This window comes from Delphinapterus leucas, chromosome 21, assembly GCF_059928025.1.
Source record: "Delphinapterus leucas isolate spDelLeu-1000000601 "Yukka" chromosome 21, BTC_Dleu_Yukka2, whole genome shotgun sequence".
Lineage (NCBI taxonomy): Eukaryota > Metazoa > Chordata > Mammalia > Artiodactyla > Monodontidae > Delphinapterus > Delphinapterus leucas.
Window position 1 is genome coordinate 32699117 of NC_143149.1, and position 5972 is coordinate 32705088.

Sequence of the window (5972 nt, forward strand, 5' to 3'; positions counted from 1 at the left end):
CGTGCACAGCAATGAAGACCCAACACAGCCAAAAATAAATAAATAAATAAATTTATTTTTTTTAAAAATGAGTACATCATTCAAAGTGGGCTTACACTCATGAGATCATCTAGACAGGTAGGCAGAGAATGGAGGAGGGTCTCGTAAGAAGCCGTAGAAGAAGCCCCGGACCCCAGAGGTGCGAGTGGGGCCTCACAGTTGGGTGTTCCTGGGATTACTTATGTAGGGAAGGGGCCATTTGGTGCGATGACTCCTTCCCCCAGGAGATGCAAATCAGTGGGCTCCCGGGGCTGCGGGGAGAGGGATGCTTGTCTTCTTGTCACACATTGTTTGGGTCTCAGTAACTAAAGAGGGCTTTGCTGGGGCTCCCAAGTACGAGGAGTGACAGAGAACCTCTGCCCCCTGGAAGCAGGTGTGCATCCCGAGATACCCCAATGATGTCACATCTTGTGAGCTGCATTATTGGTTGCATGTTACTCTTTCTGCTCATTCCCCGTTATTATCCCCAAATCTTTAGACATGCTTTGCCTGTGTCCATCTAGTCTCAGCTCTGCTATGGGAAATTAATCAAAAACTAGTGTGTCTACCCTGGTGTTGAAGAGTTGGGGACACGGAGCCTCCCAAGCTCGGCATGGTGGGGGCAGCAGCCAGCAGTGGGAGGTCCCTAAGACAGAAATGGGTCTCTTGTTCCAGAGCAGGGGTGTCAAGTTCAAGCTCTCCTCTCCACAGGGACAGGCTCATTCTACAGCCAGGCTTAAAGAAACCTGTTTTGATTTTTTTAGCGGAATCTGGTCTTTTCTTTAGAGTTTTTTTCCCCACATTTGATTGTAAGGTCCATGAAACCACACTTTAATTGTCTTTGCCCCCTCGGTGTCCAGGTGGTAGTAGGCCCTCCATAACTGTTAGTTTCATAGGTGAATGAATGTATATAAGCATTGAGCTATGTACCCTGTCAGCCTCAAAGAGTTCACAGTTCAGTGATGGGGACCAGATTTGTACACGACATATGGCAGAGAGGCAAGAGCGCTCTAGGTTATCTGACAGAGCTGTGAAATGCTATTTGATCACAGAGGAACTACTTCCAGTGTAGGGGCATCAAGCTGGGGACAGACTTCGTGGAGGAGAGAACATATGGCTGGGCTCCAGGGCTGGAGAGAATTTCCACAAAAAGGATGAGTGAGACATGCCAAGCAGAGGATCAGTGGGAACAAAGACATGGAGGGGAGGCATCCCATTTCTTCAGGGGGTGACCAGGGCAAGGGTAGCGTGTGTGGACAGGAGGTGGAAGTGTCAAGCCAGAGATGAGTACTGGGGCCCCACTGAGAAGCCCTTGCAAATGTCTTTCTCAGTGAGCAAAGCCTCTCTCATCTCAGATCCCCAAATTAATTAATTAAACTTTACCAGGAACCCCTGAGAGCTGGCACTGGCTTCTTTTTTAACTTTGTTAAAAAAATTTTTTTATTGGAGTATAACTGATTTACAATGTTGTGTTAGTTTCAGGTGTACAGAAAAGTGATACAGCTATATATATATTATATATATATAATATATATATATATCAAACTGAATATATATATATTCTTTTTCAGGTTCTTTTCCCATATAGGTTATTACATAATATTGAGTAGAGTTCCTTGTGCTAATCAATAGGTCCCTGTTAGTTACCTATTTTATATATAGTAATGTGTATGTGTTAATCCCAATCTCCTAATTTATCACTTCCCTTCACATTTCCCTTTTGGTAACCATAAGTTTGATTTTGAGATCTGCGAGTGTGTTTCTGTTTTGTAAATAAGTTCATTTGTATCATTTTTTGTTAGATTCCACATATCAGTGATATCATACAGTATTTGTCTTTCTCTGTCTGACTTACTTCACTTAATATGATAATCTCCAGGTCCATTCATGTTGCTGCAAATGGCATTATTTCATTCTTTTTTATGGCTGAGTAGTATTCCATTGTATATGCAGCACATCTTCTTTATCTATTCCTCTGTCGATGGACATTTAGGTTGCTTCCATGTCTTGGCTATTGTAAATAGTGCTGCAATGAACATGGGTTGCATGTGTCTTTTTGAATTATGGTTTTCTCTGGGTATATGCCCAGGAGTGGAATTGCTGGATTATATGGTAGTTCTATATTTAGTTTCTTTGTTTTTTAAATTTATTTTATTTATTTATTTTTGTCTGTGTTGGGTCTTTGTTGCTGTGCACGGGTTTTCTCTAGTTGCCGTGTGCAGGGGCTACTCTTCATTGTGGTGTGCGGCCTTCTCATTGTGGTGGCTTCTCTTGCTGCGGAGCATGGGCTCTAGGCACGCAGGCTTCAGTAGCTGTGGCTCGCGGGCTCTAGAGCGCAGGCTCAGTAGTTGTGGTGCACAGGCTTAGTTGCTCCGCGGCATGTGGGATATTCCCGGACCAGGGCTCGAACCTGTGTCTCCCGCATTGGCAGGCAGATTCTCAACCACTGCGCCACCAGGGAAGCACTATATTTAGTTTTTTAAGGAACCTCTGTACTATTCCCCATAATGGTTGCACAAATTACATTCCCACCAACAGTGTAGGAGGGTTGGGATTGGCTTTTTATGGTAGAAAACTTTGCAGCAGCAAGAGCTGTTAAACACTAGGATGGTTTACCAGCGACAGCTTTAGAAAATCTTTTCCTGGAGATTTTCTTTCTTTGTTTGTTTCTTTCTTTGCCTTTCTTCCTTTCTTTCTTTCTTTCTTTCTTTCTTTCTTTCTTTCTTTCTTTCTTTCTTTCTTTCTTTCTTTCTTTTTCTTTCCTTCCTTCGTTCCTTCCTCCCTCCCTCCCTCCTTTCCTTCCTTCCTTTTTTTTTTGGTCATACCAGACGGTGGCTTACAGGATCCTAGCTCCCCGACTAGGGACCAAACCGAAACCCTCAGCACTGAAAGCACAGAGTCCCAGCCACTGAACCACCAGGGAATTTCCCCCTGGAGATTTTCATGCCTGAAATAGACTCACCATTTGTCCATGATTTCCTGTGGTGTCTCTTAAAACCATGGGAATGTACTATTCGAGCTCCCAAGTTCTATGTTGTTTGGTTCAACTCAACAAATATTTGCGTGTCGACTTGTTAGTGACCCTGGGCATCGCTATGATGAATTCATGCCACCTCTCCTTGCCCTCAACATGCCTCTTTTCCTGGGATCCCCATCTCAACATATGACACTTCCATCCACATGGTTGCCCAAATCAGAAACCTATGAATCAACTTTGATTCCTAGTCTCTCTCACCACTCACTTTCAATTAGTCCCTGATCTCTATCCTTCTACCTATCATTGGAATGTGTCCACTTCTTTCCAATCCCCCATCTTGGCTGCAGTCACAAGCATCTCTCATGTGGATTACTGCAGTAGTCTAAATGCTCTCCCTGCCCCCAAGCTCGGCCTTCCCTAATCCATCCCATACACATGGTCTTTCTGAAATGTCAGTCTGGAGGCATTTCACTCTCCCACTTAACATCTTTTAGTGGGCTTTCAGGCTTCTGAGAGAGGCAGGAGGTGGCACTTCGAGGAGCACTGCTTAGACCTCCCTGTGTGCTTTAATTCCATCTCTGCCACTCACCTGCTTGCTTGACCTTCAGTAAGTTACTTAAGCACTCCCTGCAGTTTCCTCATCTGTAAAAAGGGGGTCATAGCAATGATTCATTTTAGGGTAGTTGGGGGGGATGAAATGAACCTGGGTCTTCCCCTCTTATATGAACTCTTAACTTTGGAGTCCCTTGACTCTGGGCCTCTCCTCTCTGTGCTCACTCTCTTAGTCATCTCAACTAGTCCCATGACTAAATATCCATATATACTGATAACTCCAAATTTATGTCTCTCTAGTTCAGACCTCTCTCCCAGACCCTAGACTCATATATCTGGCTGCCTTCCCAACATCTCCACTTGGATGGCTACTAGAGGTGCAGTGTTTTATAACAATTAACAATTATTACATGCAAACTATTGTATACAGAATGGGTAAACAATAAGTTCCTACTGTGCAGCACAGGGAACTATATTCAATATTCTGTGATAAATCGTAATGGAAAAGAATATGAAAAAGAATGTCTACATGTGTATAACTGAATCACTTTGCAGTACAGTGGAAATTAAGACAGCATTGTAAATCAACTATACTTCAATAAAATAAATTTTAAAAAACAACAACAATTATTACAAAGCTCACGACCACCTGGCTCCTACTTACCACCCCAATCTCATTTTAGGAAAAAAAAAAAGAAAAAAGTCTTCATTCTTTCTCCTGTTCTAGCTCAGCTATAGTTTCCTCTCTCGTCTCTAGAGCTTTCCACATGTACCCTTCTCTGTCCTTCCCCCAGTGGAATCTGTATTCCTCTTTCAGGTTTCAGTTTAGATGGACTTCCCTGACTCTAAGTCTGCCCCTTCCACCAGCAACGCCCCGCCCCCCCCATGTGCTCCTTGCTCATCACACCGTTTTGTAATTGCTTCTCATTTGTCTTCTCAGCCAGGCTCTCTGACAACAGACTCGGCCTGTGTTGTTGGTCATTGCAGTATGCCCAGCACAGGGCTTCATGCACAGGAAGCTCTCAGCAAAGGTTAATTCAGTGAATGAGTGAGAAATGCCCGCAGCAGTGATAGCGTCTCTGCACCTTAGACACACATTGCTTAGTAACCGTGTGTAATTGTATCTTGTGCTGTTTCTTAGGCAGTAACAATCGCTGACACTTTTCTAACTCAGTCCTCACAGCAACTTTCCAAAGTAGGTACTGAAGTAGGTACTGTTAGTGTCCTTATTTGAAAGTAAGGAACTTGACATTTAGGGAAGTTAAGATACTTTCTCAATGACACAGCTGGTAAAGTGTTGGAGCAGGATTCAAACCCGGGGGTCTGGCACCAGAGCCCCTAACCCTACAGGAGGATGCCTCATGACTCAGCCATTCTGATTTGGGGTTGTCTCTCGGACTTCGTTCAAAATTAGCCAACTACCTGCCCTTAGCAAGTACGGCAAGGAACAATCCAGGCCACTTTCAGTAAACGCCTATCATGGTCCTGTGTCAGGAGGAGCTGCCGCTCCAAGTGAAAACCACGGCACAGGCAGGGAGACGCGCTCCTTGTCGGGGGTATCGTTACCATCATCACCACAGCTTACCATTTTATTGAACATATTCAATGTCCAGGCACCGCGGCAAACCCCTTCCACACCCCATCCCACTTAACAACTAGGTTTAACCTTGTCTTTTGACTTCTACTGCATGCTTTTCTGGGTCACAGTGGCTTGACTCAAAATAGTCCTCAGAGCTCCACTGCAATTCGGAGAGAGACCTGCCCAACCCCCTCATTTTCAGATCTGGGAACTGAGACTCTGAAAGGTTAAGTGCCTTGCCCAAGGTCGAGCAGGTGGTGGTCCAGCTGGGGCTGAAAGAGGCCGCCTGAATCCAGGTTCAGAGCTCTTGACAGGACGCCGTTACAGCCAATCACCTTTACTCAATGCACGTAAATGAAAAGGCATCACGTCCCTTTTTAAATGCACTTATTTAATGGAGAGTAGTTATTACTGCTCAGGATTTATTATCCATGATATGCTCTTCGATAAATCGTGCCCTGGAAGTCACACTTTTTGCATTCCTTTCGAGGTGCACTCCGCGGTTACGCAGGTGGCAGGGAAGACGCCCGGGCCCTTTGTGACTGGGTGGCTAGGGGCCGGGCGGTCCGCCAGCTGTTCATGACAGCCAATCAGGGCTCAGAGCCCCAGAGCTGCACCAATCAGAGATTACCGGAGCCTGAACAAGGGCCAATTGGGGGCTCCAGAACAGGGTGAGAGGCGGATCGCGATCAATCAGAGGGGAGCAATGGATCGCTGTTGCCCAATGAGCGGCCTTCAGACCTCCGTCGCGGGCGGTGCTGGCGAGAGTCCCGCTGGCCGGCCAATCAGCGGGCGAGCGGCGGCCGGCGGGCGCGGGGGGGCGCCTGGGGGCGGGGCCTGCCCGCG